The sequence below is a fragment of the Mustela lutreola genome, chromosome 7, assembly GCF_030435805.1.
Source record: "Mustela lutreola isolate mMusLut2 chromosome 7, mMusLut2.pri, whole genome shotgun sequence".
NCBI lineage: Eukaryota > Metazoa > Chordata > Mammalia > Carnivora > Mustelidae > Mustela > Mustela lutreola.
In genome coordinates, this window is record NC_081296.1 from 133,302,638 (window position 1) to 133,317,258 (window position 14,621).

General features: G+C 36.5%; 1 protein-coding gene across 1 annotated transcript in view; it reads left to right on the forward strand.

Annotated features, from left to right (window-relative positions):
- DIO2 (iodothyronine deiodinase 2) overlaps positions 1–14,621 on the forward strand; it is a 132,487-nt gene that overhangs the window by 19,799 nt on the left and 98,067 nt on the right.

Sequence of the window (14,621 nt, forward strand, 5' to 3'; positions counted from 1 at the left end):
TAGTGATTATTTTGGGAACAAACATCCTGGTAACCACTACTTAGGTCAAGAAATAAAACTTAACCAGTGACCCCAGAAGCTCCTTCCATGTACCCCATCTCAGTCATGGCCTCTCCCCCCAAAAGTAATTCCTAGCCTGACTTTTATATTAATTATTTCCTTGCTTAATCATTTGAATGTGCATCCCTAGGCATTATAGTCCCATTTTGCCCATTAAAAAAATTAATATGTGTTTAAGCCTCCATATCTTTCTTTTTCTTGTAGTCTGTCTGTTATGCTATTTGACCCATAGAGTTTCTCAAAGTCTGGATCCTGTCTACTGCATCCTCATAGTCCAATTCAACATGGCCTTTGCCCTCTGCATTTTCTGCTTATTAGCAGCTGAGTCAGCCAGTTCCATCCTTCTGGCATGATTGTAGGTGGTTCCATATTCTTATGTCAAGAAGCACATACATGGCTAAAGTTTGCTCTTCTTTGATATTAGCTGTTATTGTGTATAATGACTACATACACTAGTTCATGGTCGGTTGCAAAATGGCAATATTGTGTCATTTTGTTTTCCTATATCAGTTGTAACAATTTATAAGATTTTTTCTTAATCTATTATTTGGTCACCCAGTGGTGCAGTTCATATAGGAGAGGTGTAACAAAGGCTTGATTCTTCTGTTTTATTTACATAGTTTTTAAGAATATAATTTTTTTCCATACCATCTTCAGAAGGTGATCAGTTAGTGTTTTGCCAAGTATCTTTATGAACTCTTACTGAAATGTATTTTCACATTTCAATTGATTGCAATTTTAATCTTTGTTGCAGCTGAAATTTTACCAACTTTAGGTTGGTTTCTGATCCATTTGATAGCCTCGATGGCTTCCTTGTTATCTGTTAAGACAGGATATTCCAGACCCATCTTCGATATTTCCTGCCACATTTTTAGAATCATCAATTCTCCAAGAGGTCCCTCTATTTTCTTAAATAGAAAAGGGAATTTCAAGACTATAAACTGAGCATTATGTATGCTCACTGCTACTGGATTGGTCATTGTTTCTAGGTCTTTTTCATGAATAGAATTAGGTATTTTATATAAATAGACATAGATTTTATTATATATTTATTAATATATAGATTTTATTATTTATTTATTAATATAGATTGCAGAATATGGGTTTATATGAAGTATGTGTATATATATGTATACTCTATAATCTATATGAACATTATCTGTATCTATATTATATAAATATCTATATGTTTACAGATATTTTTCTATAAATTATATTTATAAATATATAAATATAAATAGATATTAATAATAAATAAATAGATATTTATTTTAGATAAATAGATATTCATCTATATATTTATATATTTATATAATATAGATATAGATAATGTTACTATTATCTATTAGATATATAATATATGATATAGATAATATTAATATTATCTATTAATCTATATAATGTCACCTATTAATATAGATAACACATTATATTAAAAATATATAATAAAGATATATATTTTATTATATATAATTATAATTGTTATATATTGGTATATATATATTTATTATATATAATTATAATTGTTATATATTGGTATATATGGTATGATATATATATCATATACATATGTTATATATTGGTATATATGGTATGATATATATATATATATATATATATATATATATATATTCACACACACATATATACACACACACACACACACACACACACATACACCTGACATATGACTTTGGTTTCCAAGGACACAGGAGATGAAAAATTCTACAATAACTGATTTGCCACTTTATATAAGTAACAGTCTCAGAATAACAATGGTAAAACTGCTGCTACCAACTAGAGTACTGAAAATAGATACAAAAATGTTTGTATCCACTGTGCAGCTTCCCCACCACTTTGGGGGACTATACTATAACTACCTTTTTAGAGCATATAGGCATTATAAACTTGTTTCTCTTTTAACTATAATTTAGTGTTACTTCTCCAAGTAAATACATACCAAGTGCTTATCACCCACCAGTCCTTATGGCAATGTCTCTCCAGGCATGTTGTTGGGCTGGAGCTCATTGTCAGTAGACAACTCAGCAAGGGCTCATGGAAAAAACTGAGTTTTTGCAAGGTAATAATGGGTCTTTATAGAAGGTCAGTTTTGGTGGATATAAATTCTTGGTTTGTACTTTCTTTGAGTATCTTACCTATATTGTACAATTTCCTTCTGGCTTAAAGCATTGCTATTGAAGAGTGTGATAAGAATCTATTTTATTTTATTTTATTTTGTTTTATTTTTGCCTATATGCCCAGAGTGTCTAAAGAATTTCTTCTTTCTCTTTAAAAACCAATCATTTTACAAAAGAGTACTTTGGTTTTGTCATTCTGGGTTGATGATGTATTCCTTGCTTTTGTTGTTGTTGTTGTTTCTTTGTCATATTTTTCCTTAAAGCAATTTTTAAAGACTAACAGAGTTACTAAAATTGAGAAACAGCTCCTTAAGGTAAGCAGGGCCTCTGTAACAGAGGACCAACTTCAGGGTTTGTTAGAGGTTATTATTGAGCAGAACCCATGCTTCCCTGACCAAACTACATTAGACTTTGAAATGTGGGAGGGAATTAGAAAGAACTTGAAATGTTGCCATAAACAAGGTAAAAAGGTGCCACTTGCTTCCCTTACTATGTGGACTCTAGTTAGGTACCCCCTGGCCCTATTACATACTGAGTGCACCTCAAACGTTTTTAAAGAAAAAGAAGGGGAACCTATGACTCCTTTGGCTCCCCACATTAGCCCTTTAATTTCTCAAGTTAGATCCAACAAAGATGAAAACTCCCTCCCCCCCCACTAGGAAATTCTACCACGTTCTCCCCTTCACCCCACACTTAGTTGATCCTTACTGGGGGCTACATCTGGGAAGTGATACATACAGGGGATTGTTTCCTAGGGAAGTTGGCTGTAAGGACTACATGTGTTGGAAGGTTGCTTAGATCATGATGGATTTCTGTCTTTACTGTTCTCTTTCAGTGTCCTCTACTAACTATTTAAGCTACAAAATTGGATAATTTCCCCTTGTAAAATTTTTCTAATGCTCTCCAGGGGCTAAAAACAGTGGTTTCTTCAAAGCTCAAGGCGAATAAAATAAGGCATGACCTTCTGAGCGATGACCTCCTAGGCAAGGTAAAATAAAGCATGACCTTCACAGCATGACCTTTAAGCACGGTATCATGGTATTTTAGTCCATGCACAAGCACCCATTGTAGTCTAGAATGTGATAGGGAAGCGGGGTGGGGGTGGGCAGGACTACCTCCTACAGAGCCTAGATCAGTGGCAATGGTCATACTGATTTTGTTCAGGGGACGCCTCCAGTCGCTGACATATCCCAAGTGGGACACCACCAGGGAGTCAGGGGGATTTTCTAGGTAATGGACCTCTTCAGTTCCCAAGGATTCTTCCTTGGGGTGCCTTTTAACCTACTGGAAACAATTTGAATTGCAAAATTTAGGAAAACACTGATCTTTAGCACTGTGTGGATTCAGTGGGCTCTATCAGTTAGATCTCTTCAGAGCTAATCATAAACGGACCTAGAGTACCCATTGCTTGTACCTGGGCCTTCATTGCTCTACACCAGGACCCCCATGTAAGGGATTTGCAGAATGGGTTTTCCTGAATGTATTTGGCTAATAAGCTCCCTCCTGACATGGATGATAATTATCTGAATAGGGCTCCTCTGAGTTAACCCAGGCTGCTGGAGGAAACACAGTCCATCCCAGACAAAGGGAACTCTTGACTCCCTTTCTCCCACTGTTCTTAATAGATGTAGGAGCTTCTTCCTCATGCATTTCCTGGCTTAATGGCTATAATTGGAGCCAACTATGGCTAAGTCTACCTTGGGATGGGAATTTAAGGAATATTCCCAAGCAGCTGCCAAAACTCCCTTTGTTTTGGGGAAAATTCCCTGTCTTCTCTGGCTCCATATGGACTATTTCCCCTTGTTGGCAGGAAAACATGGCCTTTGCTCCTCTGTTGGAGCTGATGATCTCTGGACCTGGGAACCCTTTCTCTGCCTTCTTGCAACTTTGCCTCTTCTGTCCTCTCTTCCCCCTTCTTTCTGCACCACCTTGGGTGTGGACTGCATAACTAAATTCTAGACCATCCTCAGGGCCTCAGGTACCATGGCTCCTCCTACCCTTACCATCAAGGAGCAAGAAGAGCACTCCTGGACCTAACACCACCCACTCTAAATTTCCCCACCAGTGTCTCTGGTAAAAATCTACAATGGGGTGGATCCAGGTGGAATATAATTCAGTATTTGAACTAAATTAAGTTTGTCAGTTTAATTAAGGTAGACATATCTTTAAGGTTACCAGCAGTAAATGTAAAACTTACTCTATTGAGGTTTACTAAAGGTCAAATAAGCTCATGTTTTCTCTGTTGCACTCTGTTACCAAAAAGATGACTAAAGTGGTGGTTAATTGTCTCATCAAAATTTTCATGGAAGTTAAGATAATTTTCAAAGTCTTTGGTAGCCAGAAACCTTAAAGTTTTGCTTGTATGGTAAATGGAATTATATTCTTTGGACATCTAGGTCTTTTCCAAATAGGATAAGGTGCTAAGTAATTGATTACTGGTTGTAGGTTTGGATTTTTGACTTCTTATTGCAAAAACTAAAAATATTTAGGTCTGTTGGCAAAACATGTTTTATGCTTAACTGATTCAATGATTTGCCATCTAAAGAATTCTGGTGTGACAGTTGATAATTTGTTACTACTTAGTTTTCATTGGAGACTAAGGTTTCTAGGAATGCAAAATTCTACTAAATGTAGTTAAGACTGATGGAAATAATGGAGACAAGTCTGTATGTAGAAACATAGGAGATATGTAAGAAAGATATAATGAATGGGAATGTAATTTTGTTGAAGGTAAAAGAAGAAGAATTTAAGAAATTTTGTCTTAAATAAGATGGTTGTTTGGAGAGATGAGTTGGGACAATCTGAATGTGAAGAAAGTTGTAGAAGGTTTATGAAAGGGAAATCTTTGCAAAGGAATTTTAGGTGTGGTTATGATGGACTAAGATTAAAATAAAGGGATTTTAAAAGTATAGTGGCATAAGATTGAAATTTTCTCTGTTTAAAAGACAAAGTTTTCTTGAATCATTGGTATAAGAAAATGTAAACAAAGGTTTTTTTCTCTTTTGTGTGCCCAGAAATCACTTTCTATGTTATGTTATTATCAGGTCTTTGGTTAATTAGTTAAAACCTCAATATTAAAGAAGGTGTGTTTTGCTAAAACTACATAACCTCCTACATATTTGCCTTTGGAATCTCTTATTGTCACCTTGATTAAACAAAAATTGAGTTTTGCAGTGATCTGTAGTCCCATTTAGGCATGTGCTTTGAAACTTTCTAAGGTTTTAACAAATTTCCTCAACATTTAAATCATGAACAAAGTCTTGTTGACTAATTAGACTTGTTTGGTATGGACCCTATGGTACAAGGTCATCAGCAGTCTATATTCTGGCTATTGAACTCTTTCATGTGTCACAGAAATAACCGAGTTTCCTTGTCAATTGGATCGTAAAAAGTTCTCATATAAAATCATTAACAATGTCCATTTCTGAGTTTTTGTCATTTATAATTGTTTTTATTCTCTTATAAGATGAGGAAATTCATATAAAAGGATTTAGGACAGATACAGGTTTTTGATATCTTTAAAAACCTAAAACTTAATTGTGTAAAACTTGCAGAACTAACAAAAGCTACACTCAAATAAGAATTAATAACTTGGGACTAAATGAACTAAAAGAGTATTATAGTTTTGTGACTCTTATTTAAAACATTGCTGATTCTCTAATGTTTGCTCTTCCAGATTAAGGAAACTTTATCTTAAGATATCAATGATTTACAGAAATGTGATAAAAGATTCATTTGTGAACAAAGCATTTATGTAAAGTAGTATTTGCTCCACTCAGTATTCAGGCTGGCATACTGAATATGATGATTTATGTGAAAGACAAGCTGCTCAGTCACTTAGCAGGGGTCCTGTAGTGGCTAATATGCTTTAGGGGAGAGGTCCATACGTAGATGTAGAACAATAAGGAGGGCTCCCAAGAACCTTTATTGAATTCGTCAATAAATTACAGCACGCTATTTGGAGACAAATCAGTCACAATCAGGCTATTACTGAGAGAGCACATTCTACCCTTAAATACATAATACAAAACTAAAAGGGGAGATAGGAGTCCTATAGTACAATTACAGAAAGCATTGCTTACTCTAAGTCTTTTTAATTTAAAAATTCCGATTTTGAAATTCTGGGCAAAGAACATTTTAAACCTCGCTACCTGCCAAAAACAGGAGCCCAAGTACTCTTGGGACCCAAACATAGGGATTGGTCAGGGACCAGCAAAACTCATAACATGGGGGTAAGATTACACTTGTGTTTCCACTAAGGACTGATCAGTGTGGATCCCCACTAGAAACGTTAAACATTACCGAGGCCTGGCCTGGCCAGAATCCAGCCGCTCAGAGGGGTCACCTGAATCTACAAGAAAAACAGCCAACTGTCATGTGCCTTCCCAGTACCCATAAGGCCAAATTCACAACCTGGGGAAACCTTAAGAAGATGACCCAGAAAGCTCAGGAGATTCTAAACGATCCAAATGCTTCCTGGGTCTATCATTGCCAGCATTGTCACGGCTGTCTCAATTATTACTGCTACTAGTGTGGCCCTTGCCTCTCTTTCTCTCTCAGTTTAGACTGTGGCCTTTGTGGACCAGCTGCCTATTAATACCACAAGGGAATTCCAACTTCAACAAACTATAGATCAGAAAATACTGGGACATCTTCAACTAATGGAAGCTGTTACTGAAAATCTTGGGGAAAAACCAAGAAGCCTTAGCCTATAGGCAAGGCCTCTTATGTGACTGGGCTCACAGGGCTGTGTTATCCCCATGCCCTGGAACCAGACCGTACATGACTGGGAAAAGATAAAGAAACAAAAGCATGGATCACTCCATGATATTTGAACTTTTCTTAAAAAAAAGATTTTATTTATTTATTTGAGAGAGAGAGAGAGAACAAGAGAGGAAATACAGGGGGAGTAGGAGAGGGAGAAGCAGGCTTTCCACCAAGCAGGGAACCTGGTTGGGGCTCAATCCCAGGAGCCTGGGATCATGACCTCAGCTGAAGGCAAACACCTAATGACCGAGCCACCCAGGTGCCCTGATATTTTAACTTTTGATGTTCAGCAGATGAAGGATTAGATCCTCACCGCTTTGATGGTGGCGGAAAATCATTAGCTTCATGCAGAAGCTTGGCAATCTATTTCTAACAATCTTCAGTGGCTTAAGCCAGCCACATGGTTCTCTTCCACAAAAATGGAGATTCTGAGGAGTTGCTCTTGTAATAATAGTTACTGGTTTTCTTCTCATCCTAGTCTGCAAAATTGGAATAAATGCCCTAGCCACTGTCAGAGATGTGAAGCATATCTACAATAGTGCAACTGTCTCAAGAACTACTTGCTGCAGCTTTAAAAGAAAAAAAAAAAAAGTGGGAGATGTTGGGGTTAATGTAGAGCATGAAATCAGCCATAATACCTGGCTTACTAAAATGCAACATGATGGCCGCTGAACATGGTGGAAGGTTTTGGAGAAGGACATAGGCCTTTGGAATGCTGAGGCCTGAATGGCCACTCCATTCCCCAGAGTCTCTTACCCAAACAGCCATCCTGTGATCTAAGAGATGTATGCATTGTCCCTTAGGCTATGTTTAGCAGAACTCACTGAATATGCAGATAAGCATATCATATCATTCTGTAATCAGATCCTCCTAGTTCCAGGAAGACCCCTTGTCACACATCACATGCTTGAGAAACAGTGATAAGGATTTGTGATTATCCTGAAGGACCAATAAAAATGGGAGCAAAGAAGAGCAAAAAAGATCTTCGTCTTGAGTATTGATTCCTTGCTTTCTCTCTTTCACAGCAAAATTGGAGTAATCTTTAATCTGTCGGTACAGGGATTGCTGGCCATTCCCAGCAGAAAATGAAGTAAGGTATCCTTCTAAAACCTAGAGCACATAAGAATTAGTAGATTTCCCACATGTTCATATTTTAAAATGTGAAAACATTATAGAAACAATTTCTTTAATAGTCACAAATTTTGAAAATATCTAAGAGTAAGGTTGTATAGTATGTATGTATAAAGTATGTATAATTGGCAGAAAGAATTTATAAGCTTTACTAAGCAACCTAAAAGATGACAAATCAAAACTATCTCATTTTTGAAAGATTTAATCATATGGGTAATTTTTTAATGATATTTACTTGAAATTGGCAAGACCCAGAGCTTTATATATAGCATGACTTCAAATATTTTTTAGTTCTGTTAGGAAGCAGGTGGGAGAAAATCTATCAAATATTAACAGTGGTTATCTCTGTATAATGGAAGGTGGGCTGATTTATTGTTTGTGTGTGTGTGTGTGTATGTGTGTGTGTGTGTTTTTCTTTAATGTGAATAAAATTTTTAAAAAATCGGATTAAATAAAAAATTACTTTTTTAAAAAGGTAATAACATCATAGCCTTATGGATATGAAAAATGTAGGAGTTAAATCCATGCTTATCAAAATGCAATCCTTAGCTGAGCAGATTTCAGCTGCAGTATTTGTTTAAAAATTCTAACTGTTGGATCTCCTGTCACACCTACCTAATCAGGCTATCTTGATGAGAGCCCAGGAACTTGTATTTTAAATAAGCCCTCCAGATGGTTCTTTGGCACACTAGAAGTTGAGAACAACCTGATTAAAGGGTTTGCTCAGTTTGTGCACAAAGAAAGCATTTTGGAGAGCAGAGAATAGAATAAAGGTGTAGGGCCTCTGTGGTTCTCCTCTTGCTGGTCAGGAATGGGTTTAGATGCAAAGCTAGAAGTCACTTCACCAGGGTGAAGTGAGTCTCAGTGGTTGGTAAGTCATGTCCCTTCATAGTTGAAGAACAGAATTCTCTACCAGGTACTCTTAAACTTGGGAAGAAGTTCTTACTGTCCTATTAGTTCTCATTGTTCTGTAAACTCAGTAAATTCTAGCTTCTGGGATGGAAGCATAGCCTGTCATATTCATCACTGTATCCCCAGCACTAAGCATAGTGCCTGGAAATTAGAGACACAATCCATATTTGCTTAAGGAATGAGTAAACGGTAAATTGATCTGCCAGGTATGTGTGAAACTGGAGCTCTAAGGAAATCACCCAGGAGTCAGGCCTGTGTCACTTACCTCTCCTCCCCCACCTTTTATCCTTACAACCTGATGGCAAAGCAAAGATAGGAGAAATCAGAAGTTTTTAATTGTTAGAAGATTCTGGGGATCTTGTATTTTAGGGACAGATGAGAAATTGTTGAAGCTTGAGGTTTATGGTTCTATGGTTTTGGTTTCAGTACCTAAGAACACTTCTAATTTATTTCTTGGAAAATAGAAGATTAATAAATCTTTATGTCCTAATAGCATACATGGTTCCTTATGAAGAAAATAAAGTTCTCTCCAGACCCTCAATGGTTGGGTGATGTGCATTTGGGAGGATAATCTGCTTTACTGAGCCTAAGATTCAAATGCTGATTTCATCAGGAAACACCCTTATGGACACACCCAGAAATAGTTTATTCTGGGAACCCCATGGCTAGTCTATCTGACACATAAAATTAACCATCACAATGCACACATTTCCTTTAGCGGGAATGCTAAAAATACCTATTTCAAAGGTGGAATCATATTCCTTGTGAAGCTGAGTTGCCTCTTAACTTGAATATATTTTGTATTTCCTATTGCAGTCGTAACAAATTACTATGAACTTGGTGGCTTAAAACACACACATTTATTATAGGCTTGCAGGTTGGAAATGCAACACGGGTGTCATTGGGCCAAAACCAAGGTGTTGACATGACTGTATTTTTCTGAAGACTTTAGGGGGCAGTTTGTTTTCTTGCCTATTCTAGCTTCTAGAGAGTTCATGTTCCTTAGCTTGTTGTCCCTTCCCTTTTCTTCAAAGCTGTTACTGACTCAGGTCCTTGGACTCTGCAAGTAGTGGAGTCAAATAGGGCCCAGGGAGAATTTCCAGGCAAGGTTTTTATTGGGGATTATACTCAATTCACAAAGAAGGCAGCACAAAGGAAAGGGCCCTTCCTACCCGACTCTCAGAACAAAGACCAGGAACAGTTTTTAGAGAGGCTAAGACAGGAAAGGAGTGACATCTAAGCATGAAGGGGCAGAAAGATATACAGGAAGTTGGGCCCACAGGCACAGTGGATAAATGTCTCATTAGCATATTAAACCTCCACCCCTGGGCGTAATTTTTTGGTATTAAAATGAAGAAAAAGTGGGTGAAAGGTCAGCCCTGGGGCCCACCTTGGTGCAGACTGGTTAGGTCCAGTATTCATCAATCTTTGAATTTGAGTCCCTCCTTTGGTAAGCATCTCGCTTCTGCATCCCTACTGGATATGCATAGGGAATAGGGTTTCAGCAGTCAAGGAAAGCTGGATTTCATGGTCAGGGTGAGGGGACCCAAGTCCAGTCCCTGCTCTGCCTCAAAGCTACCAACACATCATCTCTGAACTCAGTTGAGAAAGGTTTTCTTATTTTAAATGCCCATGCAATCAATTAGGCCAACGTGAATAATCTAGATAATTTCATTATCTGAATATCCTTAACACTAATCCTATCTGCAAAGTCCTTTTTGCCCTACAATTTACATAATTGCAAGTTCCAGGGATTGGGGTGTGGACATATTTGGGGAGTCATTATTCTACCTACCACAGACTCCATAGGACACCTATGTTTTAGGAATGTTTTGGGATATGGGTGAGTGGAGAAATGCTGCTTTTTTCATAACAGAGTACCTTTGTTCTGCAACTAAATCAGACAGATGTTCATACTGCAAATGCCAGAGGTTGCAAAGAATTTACTGCTTAGAGAGGAAAAGGACTGAAGGCTTTATTTATAAACACGATGCTTCATTTGGCCTAGAAAAGTTGAACTGAGAATCCGTTCTTGCTGTGAGAATTTGACAGAGAAATAACTGTTTTAATGTAAACCAGTGTGCTCTTTACTTCAGCTACAGATTCTGCCACCTTGTTCTCTGTTAAAATTATGGCATTTGAGTTGATGTTACTTGAAGTTTATGGACATTTGGACAGTGGGAGATTGGAATCTTGAGATTTTGGAGTTAGACATTATCTAGCATTGAAATAAATTACTTTTGACTGTATTTGTTTTTAGAAAAAGAAGGCAAGAAAAGATCTCAGACTGTAATATTATAGATATATATTAATGATGACCCTAAGATAAACCAAATACACAAGACTCTGAATAAGATTGCTAGAATTTAATTAAGACTCAGTAAGGCGTTCAGTTGGTATATTTATACACTGTCAATTATTTGCAGAAGAACATTAATAATCTGAGAAGTGTATGACCTATATTTGTCTGAGTATGTAAATAATAAAGTCCTTTTGCCAAAAGTTAAAACTGTTTATAGCCTGTGGAGAATTTCGTAGTAACTATTTTTATCCTGTCATTTCTGTGTATCTTATGTAAACATGACTGGAAGAGGATTATCTTCAAGCAGGAATTAGTTAGCATTAAAAATAAGATGTACTCATCAAGCTTTCAACAGAGATACCATTTCCCAAATTGACAAGCTGTCAGAGGACTTCATGACTACAAAGACATCATAATGAGAAAAAGGGGGCACAGGCCTAAGTGATCCAAGTGTGCTTGCTTTTGACACAAATCTCTCTTGACAAGTGGAATGAATTCCCATCTATACTCCAAGGATGTATGTGTGTTTGTTGTGTGTTTCTTTCTGCTGATGAACAATCAATTTAACCATAAATATTGGAGAATGTTCTTTTATATTCATGAATATTTAGGCAATAGAACCAGCTGTTGATGTGGTTTATCCACCCATGATACTAGTCGAGTCAATATCTGGAAACATAAAAAGCAGGAATTAAAGAGTCGTAGATGTGTTTGCTGCCTACCAATATCCTATGGTTTTCTGGATGTCTTCCTCCTAAGTTTGGGAGTGAAAGGTCATGTAGTATGGTGGTGAAGAGTGAGGCCCCAGATTAAGAAGCCTAGTTTCAAATCCTGACTTCCCCTTTCCAGTTGTGTGATGTTGAGAAAGTCATGTAATTTTAAAGGATCTCAATTTCCTCATTTATAAACATGGGGTAAAAATGGAACCTATATCATAGGGCTATGGAGAAAAGTACATCATTTTTGACCTACGTAGAATACTCAGAGCAGTACTTGACACAAACTGAACACTGAGTGTTACCAAATTACAATTCTTGTTGAGGTCATTTTGCCAGCAAAACGTTTTTATAAAAAGTTGTGCAAACAACTTTTCAATGGACTGAATTCTTTGTGGAATGACTTTTAGGAGAATTGGCTCTTTGAAAGAAGGCATAGGAAATGCCTTGTATAGTGAAAAAACATTTAACCCTTAGGTTACAGACATCTCCAATTCTTTCAGAGCAGGAGGTCATGCCTTTAACTCCATCATGTTTGATCAATGGGCTGTGTAATCAAGGAATAAATCTCTCTCCCACTTCTTTTACTTACATCAGTGATACAGGGCTGGGAGGAGGATGAGACACTAGACTTAGGTATCAATGCCTCCCCCATTAATATATTAATATATATTAAAAAAATAAAAAATAATGCAAAAAGTCCATAATGAATACAATATCAAAATTTTAAATAAAAACAGGATCAGCGTTTCTGATTTTCCCTTTTTCTTCAATCTCAGTATGGCTTGACATTTCACTAAGTAATGCACTCCTACTTTCCATGTAAAAATCCAAATTATTCAGGAATAAATGTAATGTCAATGGTTAACATTAGCGACCATGTGCTAGCTCCTATGCTAAGTGTTTTAAATGAAGAGATTGAATTAATACAAATACTCCCATTTGCATATCATTAAACTGAAATTAAGTGACTCGGGCCAAACCAAATCCTTTATATCAGTATCATACGTTTTACTTCTGCATATAAAGCCCATACTATATTATTATTAATTTTATTCTAAACAGTGAATTATTTTTCAAAGAATCAAATTTAACAAATGCAAAAAAAATTTTTATATTTACTCACATTATATTTCCGGTGTTCTTCATGTTTCTGTGGATATTCAAATTTCTATCTGGTATCATTTTCCCTCTGAAGAATTTTTAGTGATAAATTCTTAAAGCTTTTGCTTGAAAAACTTTAAGTTGACCTTCAGTTTTTTTGGTTTTTTTTTTTTAAGATTTTATTTATTTATCTGACAGAGAGAGTTCACAGTAGACAGATAGGCAGGCAGAGAGAGAGAGAGGGAAGCAGGCTCCCTGCTGAGCAGAGATCCCGATGCGGGACTCGATCCCAGGATCCTGAGATCATGAACGGAGCCGAAGGCAGCGGCTTAACCCACTGAGCCACCCAGGCGCCCGACCTTCAGTTTTGATACATATTTTACCTGTGTGTAGAATTCTTGGTTGAAAGTGTTTTGGTTTCAATAGTTTTAAAGCTGTCATAACATGGTCTTCTGCTTGCATAGTTTCTCAGAGGAAGTCGGCTGTCATTATTACCTTCAGTTTTCTAAATGTAATGCATTTTTCATTACATGTTTTAAGGTTTTCTCTTTATTACTAGTTTCAGCAATTTAAGTATGATGTACATTAGATTGGTTTTCCTCGTGTTTATTTTGCCTGGTGTGTGGTGAACTGATAGGATCTATGAGTTTATAGTTTTTATTAAATTCAGAAATTTTTTTGCCATTATTTTTTTCAAATATTTCCCCTCTCCATTTGCATGTTAGATCACATGATATTGTTCCACATTTATGGACTTTTATATTTTATTCTTTTTTTCCCTCTTTGCTTTATTTTGGATATTTTCTATTGCTCTTTCTCCAAGTTTACTGATCTTTTCTTCTGCAATGTCTAATCTACTTTCAATCACATTCAGTGCATTTTTGCAATTCACAGTCGGTTCTTTTTGCATATTCCATTTCTCTTTATCATTTCTCTACCCTTTCTCTACCTTCTTGAACTCATTTATAGTAGCTGTTTATTAATATCCTTGTCTACTAATTTTGTCATATTTTTATCTCTGGATCTATTTCTATTGGTTGATTTTTCTCCTAAAGAGGGATCATAACTTTCCCCTTTATTTACATGCCTGGTAATTTTTGATGGGATGCCAACATTGTGAACTGTATATATTTGAATGATGACTTTTTGGCTTCTAGTTTGCAGTTAAAGTTCTTGGAATCAGTCTGATCCTTTTAAACCTTTCTTTTAAGTTTCAGTAGGACAGATCCAAAGGCAGCCTGTAGTCTAAAACTAATTTAGCCCTACTTTTAAGGTAATGCCATACTCAATTCCCGGTGTATAAGGAGATCTTTCTAATCAGTGTGGTTGGAATAGAACTATTCTCAGCCCTGTGTGAGTTTCAGGAATTGTTCCCCCTTTTTCCCCTTACCCTTGGATAGTTTCCTTTCACACACATGTACATCAGTATTCAGCCAAAAACTCAAGAGCACGCCCTCTTCAGATCTCTGGGGGCTGCTGTCTGTGTAACTC